This window comes from Onychostruthus taczanowskii, unplaced genomic scaffold (assembly GCF_017590055.1).
Source record: "Onychostruthus taczanowskii isolate IOZ18803 unplaced genomic scaffold, ASM1759005v1 scaffold40, whole genome shotgun sequence".
In the NCBI taxonomy this organism is placed as follows: domain Eukaryota; kingdom Metazoa; phylum Chordata; class Aves; order Passeriformes; family Passeridae; genus Onychostruthus; species Onychostruthus taczanowskii.
In genome coordinates this window covers 1,937,356-1,955,250 of record NW_024501460.1, presented here as the reverse complement: position 1 = coordinate 1,955,250, position 17,895 = coordinate 1,937,356, and the positions used below count along the sequence as shown (strand labels likewise).

The 17,895-nt window shown below is 42.3% G+C and overlaps 1 protein-coding gene across 1 annotated transcript in view; it reads right to left on the bottom strand.

The window, feature by feature from the left end:
- The window catches only part of GFOD1 (glucose-fructose oxidoreductase domain containing 1), a 71,437-nt gene that overhangs the window by 7,887 nt on the left and 45,655 nt on the right, over positions 1-17,895 (bottom strand). The gene's annotated exons all lie outside the window — the stretch shown is intronic.

The window sequence follows — 17,895 nt, the reverse complement described above, 5'->3', positions numbered from 1 at the left end:
GTACACTGAAAAGCCTGGCTTTGTCTTGTATTCTTGTCTCAGTATTCTTTCCTGCTCAGACTGTTTTAAGAGGCTCTGAGGGGAGAAGCACTGGGCTTGCTGCTTAATTTAAAATGAAGAAATTGCTTCTCACACATAAAATGCCCCACTATTCTGACAGTGGCACTCAAGTGTTTTTTGAAGCAGTTCTGCTGAAATGTCAGCAGCACATCCATGGTGCCAAGGGAGAGTCATGACTGCTCTAAAACAGGTCAAATGTAGCTGTGACAATCTGTTCCCTCGTGGAATTGTCCATATGGCACACTGTTTACTGAAGCTTGCATGACAGTCCCCTTTTATCTGGTCATCAAGGTGTGCAACTGAATGCAGTGCAGGCTAAAAAATGGGTTTATTACTGATTTCCTCTCCTCAAACACTTTCATTCTGTACCCACACACACATATAGTGACATAATCTCCAGTTTCTTCTTAGTTGCATACAGACTTTTTTTATGCTTAATGATCAATAAGCAGGTGAGCTGTGGAACACTTTGGATATAAACTATGACACTAAATATGACCTTTACCTGGAGAGCCTTGGGCTACAGCTGGGCCTGGCTCTTAAAAGAGCTGAATTTGAGACCTTGCTGATGGAGTCCAGATGAATAAATTTACTTGCTAAATCACATTGTATTTTTATTCCTGTTCCCTTCAGGTAGTTTTAAACAAATCTCTTTTTCTTTTAAGAGCTGTTCCGAGTATAAAATTTTACATGTTTTGGAGCTGTTTGGATGAAGTCATATAAGTACAGACAGATGGCAGGGATCTATCTGAGCCCACTTACATGAATATTTAACAGCCTGACTGGAAGAAGAAGAGGGTCACAGTCCAAACCTTCAATAACCAGCTTATCCACACTACCTATTCCCAGTCTTTGTCTGCTGCTATTTGAGTAGCTGAAACTGGAGGGAGGGAGGGCTGTCATTGCTGAAGTGGCAGTCACATCCAGTTAACAGACAAAAAGGGAAAGATCTTTCTTCAACTTGCTCCTGTTTACCTTCTCCTTAATCAGATAAGTAGAGACATACTCATTTTTCCTCTTAAATTAGGCAAGAATCTTCTATTCAGTGGCCATAGTCTTCTCTTCTTACTTTTCTCTCTCATCTTTACAGATAGCTATTGCTGACTGAGTTGACATTTTCAATAATGTCAACTAATAGACTTCTTTTCCTGCCCCTGAATAATTTTTTGCTGCATCTGTTTGATATTGGAGAAAGCATTCATCCACCTGGCCCTGTATCCTCTAACTGGCAGCTCTAGCTATGCCACTTGATACAAATCACTAATGTAATAGTCCTTGAGTTACACAGACTCTTTGCAGAGAGATTTTAGTCTGGCAGATTGGTTACCAAAATAAGGGAAATCATAGAGAAAACATCCCTAGAGTCAAACCTTCCTGATATAGCAATTTTCCCCACAAAGAACCAATATATACTACCTCATTATTTGCCTGCTCACCACTGATCCACAAAAGCATCACATTCTGCTCCAGTTCAGTTTGCATCATTCTGCCTCACAGACGCCTTTCACATTTTATCTGAGGTCTGTCCCAGCACTGTGTCTCAAGATATGCAGCTCCACACATGTGCTTGCTAGGAAAAGGATCTGTGTTCATGAGGAATTGCAGCCTGGGGACAATCTTTTTGCTGAGTGTTCTGTGCCATGCACGGTGGGGGTCAGTCCTTCACCATGTGAGGCAAGGAATACTTGGGATTGTCAACATCTGAGAATGAAATTATGATTATTAATATGAAAGAGAAGCGTATGGGTTTTTACATTCCATACATTCGAAAGAAATTGCCAGTGGGATCAGTGTAACTGAGGCACATGTGCAGAGGAAAGAGAAGAGCCCTAAATATTTATAAGGGGACAGGGAGAAACTGAAGTCTTAAAATTACCCCTTCCACCATTTCAACCTTTTTGGAAAGGTTGAAACCTCCTAATTTCAGCAAATCCAAAATGCAAATGTTCTGAGAGACTTTCTGTCTCTGTGCATATGCTGATAATACGTGCTGTTCTCTCATCCCTGTCAGGGATTTAAACAGATTACTGCTTGATGCCCAGAAACATTTTATATGCTATTAAAGCTTGTGCAGCTCTTTCAGCATAACACTGCTCAGCACTTGAGTCTGTGTGCACTACAGATCTTTGTCTCCTCTGTAGCTGCAAATCTGCAAGCAGCCACATTAGCTTTCTGGAAGTAGGGAGAGAACATGAAATGTTTGCTTAATTCAATTTAGAGAAATACTCTGGTGTGTTTATGCAACCAGAATGAGAAAAAAGCAGATAAAAACACCATTTTTCTGCTCTCTTCCCTCCACTCCCTTCTCAAAAGGAGAAGGAAGAAAAAGCACCTTCCCTTTCAGCCATTCTCTATAGCAGCACCAGGCAGAACAGAGAGCAGTGTGCAAGGAAAATCTCCCTTCCCAACACTAAATCCCATGGGATGGCATGCTCTGACTGCAGGTGCTGCAGGGGGCTTCTCTGGGAACTGACCCCCTTCTCCTCTAGTCTGGGGCTGTGGACTAATCCTCTCCACTTTTGGACAAGACTCTAAGAAAGGTTGAATTGTTACTGTTTGCCATTCTACCAGCATGTTTTGCTGTTTCACATGTCTTTGAAAATCGCACCACAACAGACAGCAAAAACTTCATTAATTACATAAAAGCAGGGAAATGCAGCCAGCTTGTTTCAGCAAGAAAGTGAAATATATCTGTCTATGCTGATAAGCACCATAGTTGGATAAATCTCAAACTATGAAAGAATACACACCCCTTCCATCAGCATCAAGAAATCTGGTATACAGTGCTACTGTTCTTAACCAGGCAACTAATGAGCATTGATTTCTTGACTTCTCAGGTAAAATGACAAAGACAAATATTTTAAATACATGTTAATCTTTTTGAGGGCTCCACACAGGCTTCACTCCAGCCTCCCAGCTTGGCTCTGCTCTAGAGAGTGGTGCCAGCATTGGGGAAGGCTCACTCCTGGCCAGGCCAAGTCCAAAGCTGAAGGTGGGAAACACATCTCCTACCAAGGCTCATAAAGAGCATCCCTCAAGCCAAACCTTAACTTTGGTACCAGTCTGCCTTTTTTAAGAAGGTTATTAAAGAACACTGATCTTCTTCGAAGAAGCAGATGTCTAAACGACTCTATAGAAGCAGCTGAGCAATTAGAAAAAAATTGTCTGTGCTACCATTCAAGTGAAGATCTCTCTAGCACTTTCTGTTGGAAAGTCAAATCATAACCATGCTCTAATGGCTTGTCACCCACCTAACAATATTTAATTCTGTCAGGAAGCCATGTGATTTATTTGCAATCCTCAGTCTTCATTTAAAAAACGGGAAGTCCATGTGAATTGGAGATAAGCCCAGAAGCGAGCGGCGAGTAGATAAGAGTCCAGGGCAGTAGTATTTGCATTTTTTTCCATGTAAGTGTAGGGAAAGAGTGAGGAGCTACAGTAAGAATTTAACTACTGATGCTGCAGTTCCTGGAATTTGCATCTCTTCATTTTATAGACCAAGCACCTTTCAAGCTGCTTGGCTACCAGCAGCCAAGTTTCTTTGTCCCTGTATCATCCCTCTGCTGCACAGCTGAAAACGAGCAGAACTCACAGCACAGGAAAGGTAGAATGGCTGTAACCAGCACAGGCATCATCAATTCTGAAACCTTCAATGTCAGCTTTTTTTCCCCATCTGCTGTGATTGTTTCAAATAAGGAGAGAAATATTTTCACATATAAAAACCTCCAACTAATTAAAAAAACCAATTGTCTGTCTCTGAACTGAAGTAAGACTAGTTCTCTATATGTTCTGCTTAAAACATGAGGCCCCAATACAATATTTTCTCTTCTTCCTATTCACAAGAAAATCAAAAAGGGCTCTATTTGGAGTCTGAGCATATAATCAAATCCTTCAGTGGCACAAGAAAGATTCATTAGTTAGCAATTGCTACCTATTGCTGTTTGTCAGGATGAGGGAGTGAGAGAGAGAGAAATAAAAAATAAGGTTTTGGTGAACTGAGCTAAATTTGTTATCAGAAAAAAAGAAAGCAATAAAATCTTTCTAAAAGCAAAGAGGAACTGTCAACATTCAAAGGACAGTCTGAGGGTTTCAGAAAATACTGGAGTGGTGAAAAGAGCATGCTTACCAGGTTATTTCAAATGGATGACTTATACTTATTATAGTATATTTTTCAAACACTTTTTTTTTAAAAAATAAACTAAACAAAACTATATTCCAAATGGTAACAATCCACACTATCATTAATAAGCATACAATAAATATGGGCAAGTTTTTCTTCTCAGATTTTCACCATTGCAGCTGCTCCTGCTGCCTTTGGATCCTATGCACAATCAGAGGAAGACCTTTCCCTGGGAGTTTATCAGAAACCATGGTCAAAATAAATAGCTTAAATCAAAATACACTACTTTTCATTTAAATAATTGATACCCAGCAGTTTGTTCTTCTGCACACATGTACACACATTGTCAACTCTGGGGTTGTGCACAGAAACCATCTTAGAAATTAAGTAAGGCACCTGGAGCCAGCCTGCAGTTCCCTACAGTCAAACTGATCTTTGATACCAACTGTGTATCAGTAGAGAGAGCTGCATATTTTACGTAACAAGGACCTCGGAAATCCTCACAGTTATTTGAACCATTCCCTTCTATCCCTTTCTTTGGAATTTGCAAAAAATACAACATTTGGAGGCTTAATTTTGCCAGGACCTGTAAAAAAACTTTCTCAGTTATCTTATCAACTCATTCAAAATATTTAAACAGTCTGAAGAAAATCAGAGGCTGGTAATGAAGTTCTCTTTTCTTTCTAAGTTCATCACTCCCTGGAAAATCCAGAAGACTATTTAAGAGATCTGAGCTGTAATCATAGTGAGCCATTGACTACAAAGGAGACACACAGCCATAAAAGAAGGTGACATTATTTCTTCCGTTTCAAAAGTGTCTTCATGATAACCACACAGTCATGGTCCCTTTTGTATAAAGCTGGAGCCAACCATTTGGTACTATTTGATATTTCTAGCAGATCTGAGAGACACAAACTGAGACCATCTCTTTGGAAATTGTACACAGATACAGAATTCAAAACCAGAAGCTCATACAGCCACTCATTTTAAGTTTAGATAGCTGGGGTAGCTCAGAGATAAGCAGTGATACAGCCAGTTTAGCCTGCTGCATGCACAGAGAGCCATAAACCTCTGGCACTATAAATCACAGTTCTCTGATCTGCTCCTCAGTCTCTGCAGTATTATTTGGAGAGCAGTGCCCTCTCTTTACTAGAGCTCTGCAAAGGCATCCTTCCTCCCTTAGCTGCAGTTGATGACTACAAGGCTACCATGGTCCCTGTCTGTCAGGAGCAGACAACGCCCAGATCCCAGGCACAGCTTCCAAACAGGCATCTTTGCAAGAAGTGCTGCCTTCATTTTGGCTCTGTTGACACAAAACTGCTGTAAGGACAGGAGGGATATCGCGCTCATTGATACAAACCCATCTGCATGTTGGAGCAATGGAAAGGGACTGACAAAATGGGCATGAGGAAGACCCGGGTGAAGTCCATAGTCCTTCGTCCCTCCTGGGGCTCCCTACGGAATCCAAGGCAGCCACTGCAGTCACTCCAGATGAGCAAGCATCGGCAGAAATCCAGCAGAGAAAAGCAGGAAGTGGCTGAGTAAATGAAGAAAGGGAAAGGAGAGGGAGCTGGAAGTAAAAACACTCCCAAGGTGGAAAGAAAGGCACTGCAAGGGGCTGGTGCAAAAACCCAGAGGTGCTCCTGCCACTCCAGGAGCTACACAGCCAGCCCTAATGGTATCAGCAACATCCCCACTCTTTGGAGGCTCATCCTGAAAGGATCACCTTCAGTCCAATTTTTTGTACACTCTGCTAGCATCTTTTCTGCAAAAGAAAGAAATAATGGAGGAGAAAGAAACAGATTTCAGAGAAAATGTAGCACCCTTCTCTACCCAAAGACTGGACAGGAAGAAGGGACAATTAAGAAAAAGTATCTGTGTTAAACTATGATATGTGAATGAACCTGTTGCCCAACAGTACATTAGCCTAGAGAAATGCAATACTGGGACAGGCTATTCTATGGGGCTGATACTATTTTCTGATGCATTACATGTGGAGATGTGTGAATCACATGCTGCACAGTGGCTAAAAGCTTTTGAATCCCTCACAAAATAATAGATGTGCAGGAAGAGTGGAAAACTGGATAGAAGGCTGTTCCGTTCTGGGAAATAAGGAATGATGTCTGGGCCATCTCAAAAAAACAATCACTCAGGTGATTTGAAAACCTTTTCACATGGGAGTAGGATTTTTATTAATATGTAGATGTGTCTCTGCTCTTATGAGATGCTGCTGCCATCAATCTTGTGATATAGTAATGATCATAGTAACAATAAAAACAATAGTTACATTTATTGTATTTGGTGCATGATCTTTCATTCAGTTCTTGAGTGGCATGAAAAAATACATTTATTTCAATCAGTATATCTGCCAAGGAAAATTGATAGCATGACAATGTTTCTTCGAAGAAGCCTTATTTAAGAAACCTTTTGACAAGGAAATAAATCTGGATGATGAATGTCTAACAAGATTGGCTTTAGTCACAGCTCTAACATTGGCCAAGACAATCTTTGTTAACCACAGATATGGATATCTGTGGCAAAAAATCAAGTTACTACAACATAGTGAATCACAGCTCACGATCTGATTTGTATTAACAGGCCATGTGTGTATTCCTAGTCCGCTCTAAGTGTGAAGGAAAATAACAGTGACTGAAGGAACGTGTTTTCCTTTGCGACTGGAACAGACAGCGAATGCACACAGGCAGTAATACACTGCCCTGCTGATAGCAACAGCTCATTTGGCCCCAGCAAACCAATGGTTTACACAGATTTTACAAACCCTACACCTCTTCTTCTGCATCAAAATATTATCAAGTTAAAGAACATGTGCACTGTTAAATTCTACATCAACTGGGACAAATTACACTTCACAAATATTGGATGAGAAATATCTCTACAGTAAAAATACACATACGTGAACTGTACATCCCTAAAGCACGGCCTCAGTTCATTTATAGCTTTGGTCCATCACACTGATTCCAGTTTTTATGCTGGTTTATCCTCACTGATATAATTTATCTTTCACACAACTCCTTTGAAAACAAAACTTAAACATTCAAATACACTGGGGAAGAAAAGCTGTTTGTGAGTGTCCCTGCCTTGGCTGCCCTGTAATCACAGGCTAAACCAAACTTCACTTAAGCAACTGTGTGCATGATGAGACGAAAACCTGCAAGGCCACCTTGCTGCAGCTGACTTATGAGCATCATCTCCAGTGACAGTGTAGGTGTCACTCACTAACGAGACACACGCAGCTCACACGTGCAGTGCCACAACTGCAGTCAGGCTCCAGAGGTAAGAGGGTTGCCATGAGCTGGGAGCTCACACCAGTGATTGCAGTGGGGCTAGCAGTCTGTAAACCCCTTCCAACAAACAGAAAAACAAGGAATTGCCTTTCTTGAAAAAAAAAAAAAAAAAAAAAAAAAAAAAAAAAAAAAAAAAAAAAAAAAAGTTATTCTGGGTTCTTTTGTACATAGCTCCTGAGATATGGTGCCTCGGCTGGGAAAATACCCCTGCTGACTCCAGAAAGATTATAATGATGCCTGCAGGTAAGGAAGTGCCACCTAAGCAGAACCAGGACAGTTCATCAGGATGAGAGAAGACTGTAATGATGATATCAATTTTCATTATGTGCTAATATTACATTAATTTTATTTGCATGGAGGTAGTCATTAGGGTTATGGACTGGGGCCATGTCTCTGCATATATTACAGCAGATATAAATGTTGCTGTGGCAGTGTTCCTGGCATTTGAAATAGATGGCATTTCTTCCATGCTTGACACTGGACTCACATTTGCTTCATAGGAAAGTTTCAGGTAGTCCAGCAAGGAGCAAGGATTTGGACTCAATGTTCCTTATGGGTCCCTTTCAACTTGAGGTATTCTAAGATTCCATGATATAGAACCTCTTCTGCAAAGTTCACATGTGCTGACTTGAAGGTAACTTTCCTAATAAGTCCTTAAAAATTTCTGAGTGTTTATTCTGTTACTTTGTCAAGCTGGGGCCTTTGATTTGGCACTATAGTTTCTGCATCACTCAGTCCATGGGCAGTGTGCTTAAGAGCAAGCCAAGCAAGCAAGACCTGCACTCCTGTGTATGCCAGCACATTTTGGAAGGCAAAGCAAAATTCTCTAACTCTTTCCTAACACAGGCTAGACCTTGATTCCTTGTTTATAGCCCACCTAGCATGTCATTCTCATCTCTTCTATGTAGGCATTTATGCAAATAACAGCACTGGAACCTGAAATAAATGAAGCACTTAGTAATTTTTTAACTACTTAAAACCTTTAACTGCTGGGAAATCTAGAGGAGGTGCAAATACACCTTGACAAACCAGCTTTTTGTGCACACCACAGGGAAATGCTTCAGGGGTCTCGGCTTGAGATTATCTGTTCAGGCATCTGAAACATGCTCAGACTTACATTCCCTGAGCCCTACTTGGGTGCTTTCCATGCTCTCATACATGCTTAGGAAAAAGTATATGGGACAAACCATGCTGGCTTTCCCAAATTTCTGTTTGATTCTTTTATCTTCAAATCCCCATCAAAACAGCATGATCACATTCCTGCTGAGTACTTCCCCATATAGGGAAAAAAATCAAAAGACCTGCACTAAGTATTCAGATAGGCTGAGGAAAAAAAATCCCCCAGACATTCTACTTAGACCTTATTCAAGCAAGCACTCATTGATTCCAAGGGGATTTTAACTGTTTTAGGACTAAAGTGAGTTTAGGATTCAGTGTAAATCTCTGTTTGGTCATTTATTTCTTCCAACTACTCTCATTTCCTTTATTCAACTTCTAGTGCAAAGTGCATGTCATCAGTCCAGTACATTATAATACCTTTCTCTTCCCCAGAAAAGAAGTCACAGAGCAATCACAGTCTATGATCAATCGCTATTCTCCTGAGGCATTGTTATCTGTATTTAAATATGTTTCTTTTTGTGTTGGCTGACAACAACTAAATGCCCAGCTGTTGTAAAGGCTTTGGGAGGATTAGGAAATCAGGCAGTTCAATTTTCTTTTGGCTTGCTTTTCCATCACAGAATTGTCCACGCTTCCTGAGTCAGAGAAATTTATGTCTGTTAATTAGAGTTAATTTTTTTTTTATGTATCTCTTGCCTACCCTTTCTACCCCAGTAAAACTAGCAAGCTGTAGTCCGGTACTAAATAAAAAACTGACAGAAGATAAACATCAGACTACAGCTGGTGAGTAGTTAATGCACTTATTTGTAAAGGATTCATGAAGCTTTACAAACATTGAAAAATTACATCTCATCAGCCAAGTGACAGGGACAGTAAAAAAAACCGCACTGGGCCTACAAGTAGCAGTGTCAGATCCCTATCTGCATCTCCCATGGCATCACTATGCAGAGCAGCACCAGTACTCCCCCTGCACTTTATACTTCAGGATTTTCTTCAGTAAACATCCAGCCATGCAATCTCTTTGCAGGAGAAGCACTGAAGTTTCCAGTATGATCCCTTCTGTGTGACAACTGTATGAAGCATCAGCTTCACTACCCACTTAGCCCAGACCCTACTGCAAATGTTTTTCCTTATCTTATCTCTGCAATATTTTCAGCTGGGGTATTTCTCATTCTTCTCCTGCCCAGTGAAGTCTGAAGGACTGCTGTGCTGAAGAAAATGTGTGTCATCCCTGCAGTGCTGGATGAATGGAGCATGCACTTGACCTAATTTTCTGATATGAGTGGTTAAAATAAATTCTAAGATCATTGCTTATGTTCCCAAATACTGTATTGACTACAGATACCAAAGCACCCAGCTACGGACTGGGACACTCTAACATAACTGGGCTCATTTGAAAACTGTGCCCACAAAATTTTGACTTCAGTACAGAAGCACATAGACACAGACACATGCCAAGGAGCAGGAGAGTCCCTTTCACACACACACAGATAAGGTACATGGCAGGTGGAGGTGAGCAGTGCCATTCCTTTCATTCCGTAGTGAGTGCACAAACACCCTGTGTGTCCCTGTGTGCACCCTGTGGTCACATTTTCTCTTTCACATACGCAGGTGCAAAAATTGAAAACATCTTTTATAATCACTAGGCAAACCCTACTAGAGCCCGTAAGGCTGTGCCTAGCAGTGGAACTGGATTTTCCAGCATGTAAGGCAGGAATGGACAAACACTGGGTTCACAATGCATTTTGGAGAGAATGTTCTGTCAGTGGTTTCCTACTATTGTGTCAGCAGGTGCTCTCTCTGCTCACTGAGGGGCAGCGGCAGCAGAGCTGGAGAGGCTGGCATGACTGCTCTGCCCTCAGGAAAGGCTGCAGCTGAGAGGAAAAGCTGTGCCACAAAAGGTGTCATGATGAAACCAGGCAGTTGGTCCAGCCTCCCCAACCTCACCCAGAGGGCTCAAGGCTGCCTTTCCCATCTGTTCATTTCTGGTGTGCCCCTTCCCCAGGACCTGGGAGACTACAAAACCATACACAAAACAGTGAATCTGCAGGACAATATTCTCCCACCTGCCTAGCTCATCAGAGCTTGCCTAAGCCTGTTTATAGGTGAGCCCATGGCATGGATTCTTCATGGCTTCTCATTTCCTCTTCACAGTCTAAGTCAGTCCTCTGCTCAGACCAGAGATGGTTTTTATGTCTTGCCAACAACATCAAGGATCAGGACCACAGAAGACACAGGCTAAGAAAATAAATGTAGCTTGGCCCACGTAAGAAGAATCAAGACAGCTAAATCAAAATCCTGACCAAAATGAAATCCCTTTGTTGGGATCCTTTTAAGACAAAATGCATTCTTATAGAGGACCCCCATTTCTCCGAGTCGGTGTTGAGTAGTGCAGTTCTACCCTACCCATAACCAAGCTGGGTTCCTTCAGTCCAGCCCCACTCCCATTCTGAAGTTAGTGAGAATTCTGGTAACAGAGTTTTCCAGGGAGCTGGCATCAGGCCTTAGCAAACTTGAAGCCAAATTTACTTCAGCTGTAATCCCATGAATTAAAGCAGTCACACTGGCCATTGGTCTGGCTCTTCGAGCAACCTGGTCAATAGAACAGTGAACAGATGACAAGCAAATGGGGATTTAAACTAACGGTACTTTTGTTAACTTCTCATCCAACAATATTTTATGATTCTCAGGTCCTTAGAGAAACTTCTAAATAAATTATTAAGTGCTCCCCTCAAGGCAGTCATCTTAGAATTGGTGTGCTTTCTTGGGTAGTATTTTATATTCCTGTCAGTGAGCGCTAAGTGCCGCTAAAGAGGAGCCATAAACCCATTCTGAAAAGCAGCAGCAAGAATGAATCAAATGAATCAGCAATTCTGCCTATGTGAGACGCTGACATCATGCTTCCCTGGCTCCAACCCTGGGTCCATAAGAATGATGGAGGTCTGATTAATTACTCCCCAGGCTGCAGAGCTTACACAAGAGCCAAGGACTCAGCAGCAGCCCAACCAGCTGACTCAGAGAGCAGTAACTCATCGGGTGCAATCTGCCTGGATGCCAGATCGTCCTGCCTGCAGTCAATCTGTAAACTAACCTTCCCAAAAGTTTTTGGAAAATGCCATTCACACTCACACTGGCTAAGTGTGCACCAGACAAGATGCACCAATGGCACAGTAGCGGCTGAAGTCATACTTTATTATGCTTTTCCACTTGCTCTAAAGGACACTGGAAACCTTTCCCCACCACTGAAAAACTGCTGGAAAACAGATCAACACCGAAAACACTTCCCCATTATGTTCATTAAGCTGGATATAGTTAATTATGGCAGCCCAATCTGCTGTGTTCTTCATCAGCCCCAATGCCTGATTTTGTTGCATTTATATTGTAATCCCAGGACCCTCTTGTGCCAGGTGTTCCACAAGCGTACAATGGAAAATGAGCCCCTATTCACAGCAGGCTTTGTTTTATCATCTGCATCCCAGATACCCGGGCTGGAAAGACAGGTCAACATGGGCAGTTCCTCTCACTGTGCCCACCTACTGCTGTGGCAGAAGGGCAGCCCAGGTTGCCTTACCTTATGTTGTTCTCAGCTCACTGCAAAGCTATGTTAGGACCTCATCCCTCCCTTTGAAGCCCCAGGAGAACCTGAAGTAATATTCCAGGGGTAGAAACTTCAAGGGTAGAGCTCTCCTGCACTTGACCTGTGCCACAGTGAGTGAAAGAAATGTAATTTTCATCCATCTATACTGTTGCAGGTACATTTTTGATTCAATGAAGAATAAAACACCTGTAAAGTAGGTCAGCAATTCTTAGACAGCTCTTGCACTTGCGTTTCCTTTCAGAAGCTGCATAACACACTGATCTCCAAGGGAAAGGAGGGCACAAAGGACGAGGCATTTTCAAGGGAATAAGAATTGCTTTATTTCTGAACAACAGTATGCAGCTAGAATCCCAAAGCTCTTCAACTGTTCCATTTTCACTCACAGATTTGGCTCAGATTCCTATGCAAAACAACCCTAGAAAGCTTATTTTTCAACCTAAAAACACTGTTTTCCCCAAATATATGCTATTTTCTACCTGTAGCCCCTACAAGAGAAGAATGAGCAAGAACTTGTGAGGAGAAATCTCACAATGTCTCACAGACAGTTTTCAATATAAGTTCTACTGAGATGCTAACTCTGATCTCACAGAGCACCTCTTCGCTCAAAAATGGCAGCCCAGGAGGTGCTGGGTTGGGATGCTAGAAAGAAGCTTAGGCTAATTAATTGCATTTCTTTTTCTGACAGCAGTGTTTTCCTGCCCTGCTGGATACTCAGAGGCCAGCACTGGTTCCTCTGATTAACAGTACCTCATCATGAATTCAAAGGAAAAGCTGCAGGCTAGAGAAAACTGGATTTTTGTTAGCAAGGATTTGCTCTTGGCAAATAATTATAATTGCTAGTGTTAAAAGGAGATAGTGAATTAACTACAGCAGACATGAGAAATAAATTTGGAAAAAAGCTTTCAATAATTACAGTGCATATGTCAAATGGAAATTATGCCAATTTGCATATATCTGCAGTCACATTGTACAATATCTCAAGTGGCTTCACGGTAACAAGCTTGTACATTTAAAATCATTTAATATAGCCCAGGGTTTTAATAGCCCAAAAGACACTTCAATAAGTACAGACTGAAAGTTATCCTGGAATTCTCTGGATTTTTATGCCCCATCTACACAGAGTTCATTATTATTTCATAACCATTCATTAAGAAATATACCATCCCCACCCCCGAGTACACACATGGTTTTCCTGATTAAAAACATGTTATAGGTTTTTTGGTTCATTTCAATAGGTCATCTTTATTCCAGTATAACCAGCCACATGGGAAGCCACACTACTACAACTCTGTATATAAACCATCATGTCCCACATCTCACACCAGGGCTAATTTGCAGGCAGGACGTACAGCTCATTGGGAGCTCTGCATTATTTGTCATGTGCTTCAGTCTGGATGAAGTTTCCAGTCTGAAACCTGAACATGAGTGTGTGTGGGTGGATTTGAACAAGAGCTTTGCTCTGGACTCTGGCCAAGGATCACACACTCATTGTGCCACTGGAGAGGATCCTCCTGGACAGCCACAGAAGGGTGCCACACGTGTGGTGTGGCAAGGGGTTGATTCCAAATCCATCTATTTGTTGCTGCTTAGGAATGGGGAAAATTTATTAAAACCAACCTCTTATTTTCCCTTTCATTTATGACACCAGTCTATTTAAATTTGACCTGGGAATCCCCACATGCCAAAAAAATGCTCCCTAGGACATTTGAGAGATGAGCTTTTTGACCCTTCAGTGTCATTACCTCCTTTCAAATAAGCTATGAGCTTGTACCTGCACCCACCACAGAAAACACTGGTAGTCAGATTATCCCTTTGGAGGAACAAGGATTACTAACAGGTAATCACAGTATTATTGAAAGCTGCCACCAGTCACTTATGGTTCACTCTCAGATCTCAAAGCGCTCAACAAAGCCGAGCAGCTTTTACCCTCACACTGCAAAGACAGAGGAAAGAGGAGTCAAGAAGTTTGATGACTTCTCCTGGTACAGATATTGCCAAAGTGGCAAAAGCAGTCATCTTATCTATCTACCTATCTATCTAACCCCTTCCTCACTAGTAACAGAGGAAGATGCAGAAAGGTTACATTACACCATCCTTTTAGCTTTTACATCCAATTTTGCCATGATTTACTCTTTTCTTTAAAACAAGCACCATATCTGCTCTTCGAAGATTGTTGGAGTATCTCAACTTTAGCTGAAAGTGAAAAGACCAAACCTCAGCTATAGGAGTGTTTGTTGGACTGCCTGAGGGCAGAGATTTGTTGTGTAGCAAAACTGCCAGGCTCTTGTTTTCCTGCTTTCACACACCTGACAATGGGTGCCTTGCAGGCAAGGGAAAATGCCAGCTTTAGGCTAGATTCATCTCTGGGCATTTTCCAACAGGTAGAAAAAAAACGAGGAGGGTGCTGAGACAAGAGCACTCCCTAAAATCATGGTAGGAACACCACCTGGCTGTGGTTATACCCATCAGCAGCAACAGGCCCACGTGGAAATATGCCACTTAGTCATACAAGCCCTGCAGAGAGCTAAGCTAAGGGTTAATATTTACCCCACCTAACTAGAAATGAACAGAGAGCCAAATCTGGGAAAGGATCATTTTTCCACAGGCAACTCAGTGCCTGCGGAGACTCACCCCCGTGACTCAGTGCAGCAAGAGGGGGATGCCAAAACAACTCTTTGTGATTTCTGGGGAGGTAAGCCTGGTCCGACTGCAGCACCGCAGGGCACTCGGTGGCTCAGAGAACTGCTGCAGTAATGTGTTCCTCCCCCAAGCCCAAATTCATCTCAGTCATGGCCAACTGCATGTCGTTAGGCCTGACAAAAATGTGGTGGCCTGGGTGAAATGAGAGGCTCACCCTGCCTCTAGATGCCAGTCATGAAGTGTCACCGTCACCAGAACCATTCTTGACAAGACCACTGACTCTCCTCAGGGCCCTTCCAGCATGCTGGCCAGGGCAAAAGCAGAGGCCAGCAGCCAGCCTCAAACTCCAGGCACATGCTAGATGCTCACATCACCATACCCTGCACCAGAGGCTGTCCTCATCATGAGTACTTTAGTTTCCCAGGTTTATTCAGCCTATGAGCAAACTTTTTACAAGTAGCAGCATGTGCTGAAGAGGTGTTTCTATTGCAAAATAAGCATGTCCTACCAAACGCTGCATTGTCCCACACTCCTATGTGTTTCTGTCAAGGACATTATAACAGCTGGACTTGCCCTGAGGCAGAAAGCAAGGGAAGTGCCCAAACAAGTCAAAGTTAGTTTCCCATGGCATGGACACCTCAGCTGTCCTACTGAACGCATCCTTACCTTCCAAGGACACGTCGGCACAAGATGTACACAGAATGTACGTATCCCTTCCTTCCCTTTCTTTGAGGAAGCATCTGCACACAGGCCTCCTATTTTCTTAAGGGTGATTTAGGAATGTATGGGCAAGGTCAGACAGACCTTGTAGTCTATCTGTAGCTGGATGAGTCTTTGCCACAGGGAAATACAGCTGATGTACCTTGGCACAGCACTGCTACCTTGCGAGAGACATGACTTACTGGATCTGAGAGTGTCCTGCTGCCAGGGCTGGGGCAGAGTGCTGCAGCAGAGGCTGTAGCAAGCTGCTCACATCTCCAGAAACTCCGGAGTACCAGGAGACAAGATATTGCTCAGTCTTTAAAGATTTCTTGTATGTGCTGCAAAAATCCTGCATGAATTTTGTAAGCTGCCTGCATATTTAGATTCCTTAAGTGAGTTTTTTGTTCACTGCAAATGTGTTTAGCTTCAAAAATGCTTTTTCTAAACTGTGCAGCTTGTATTTGTCCTTGAGGTATGACAGGACATAAAATGTGGCTACATGCCGGAACAGCCTCTCTGCTTGCAAGCTGTTTTGCACTACAGCAGCACATTTGACAGAGGAGTTTTGTAGGGAATGTCATCACAGCAATACAAACTGCTTTACCTTGGACAAGCCTTAACAATACTGTTATGCTATAGGTGTGGCTTTCCTTTAAAAAACTTATTTTTAATGCTACAATATTCAAGGGTGAACAAAGCGCACGCCTGTGCTGATGCCAGTGTTTTCACAATACAGCAGGTTTCAGTTGGCTCAGTGACACCAGAAAGGAACTGGGCTTCAGAGAAATTTGGATGGTTCTCTTCTGAGTCACATCCAGTTGGGTTATCCTTTTGAAAAAATTTGTGCTGCTTGTTTGCAACAAAACTAGCTCTCCTAAGTCTACAGAGAATATTTTGTTCTCCAACTGTATGGTTCATAGCTTCTGTTGTTGTCATCTTTGGTTTGGCTCATCTAAAATTGTCCTTTCCACAGAGAGAATTGACAAAACACAGAAATCTGGTCACCGGTTCACAATATTGAGGGGAAGTAATGCCATATCCCAGCTCATCTCTTGCTCTTTAGTTTCTGTGTCAGAAAAGACTCTAGTGCACCCCTTAATTTCCAGAAAACAAACATTCCCTGTGTGTGTGTTCACTATGTTACTGAGGAGTTTTCACTGCCATGCAAAGAACCCTTCAGGGCACTGCAAGCAGCGAACACATCCAGACAAAGTACCGGGCCACAACACATCTGGTCCTTAGTTCAGTCAGCTGCCCTGAAAATCTGAGGGTAGGCAATGAAACATTAGTTTCAGAGAAGGGAAGAAGGCAAGAAAGAAGTCGGCTTTCTGATTTCTGGCATTATTGTACGAAGCTAGGAAAAAAGGTGACAATACTACACAAGATAAAGTGAAGAAAGGATTGACTAGAGAGAAGTAGAAGTTTAATAACACCTGTAACCTAATAGGATTTTTTTTTCTCTCAAAAAGCCTTGGACATTTTCACTAGCCATTGAAAAAAGCTAAAAGGATGCAAACAAGACCTGTAATTCACAGCAAGTATCCACCACAGGCTCAGCTTTCCAGCACATCCTTTCACAGAGACAAGAGCAGAGCAACACACCTCCGACTCTCATATGGAAGCAATTACTAGTATGAAAACAGCCCTTCCTAGGAGGAAACACATGAAACTCATGCTCACTGTGATTAGTGACTACTCCCATGCAGATATGTAAACAGCCAAGTTGCTGCTACCTTAGCTTGGCAAAATTTTAAAGTTATGTGATTTTTTAATTCAATTGTTTGTGCTGTCCTGCCAAGCACAGGGTTTTTGGAGGGGATCCCATACAGAGGACAGAGGGTGGCTGTGGAAACGAAGAGCACAGAGCTCTCTATCCAATTCTGCCATCTAACTGTATGAAAACACAGAATCTTTCAGCTTTCTTTTCTAATTGCTAGACAGACTGGTTTATTCCCTCCAGCTAAAACAGCAGATCAGAATGTTACTACTTTCTCTACAGTGAATATTCAAGAATGTATGTTGGTGGTTTCTGCCTAAAAAAAAATATTAATTTTATTGACTGTGGTTACAGAAAAGGTCTCTGCAAGGACTTGGTCCTGCCCATCTCCAGCCAGCTTTATACAGAGATGCTCTTGTGCAAGGGCGAAGGCAACTGCTATCCTTGCTCTCCAGAAGTACAACAGGACAAGCTTTTCTGATAATCTAACAGGTGTGAATCCAGCACACCCCACCACTCCCAGCAGGATGTCAAAACTCCAGAGTGCATGTCTTCAGTTGTCCAAGGAGGCAGCTGCAGGTGCCTCCATTGCATACTGCAAGCACTTTTCATCTCAGACCTCTCCCCCTCTGCC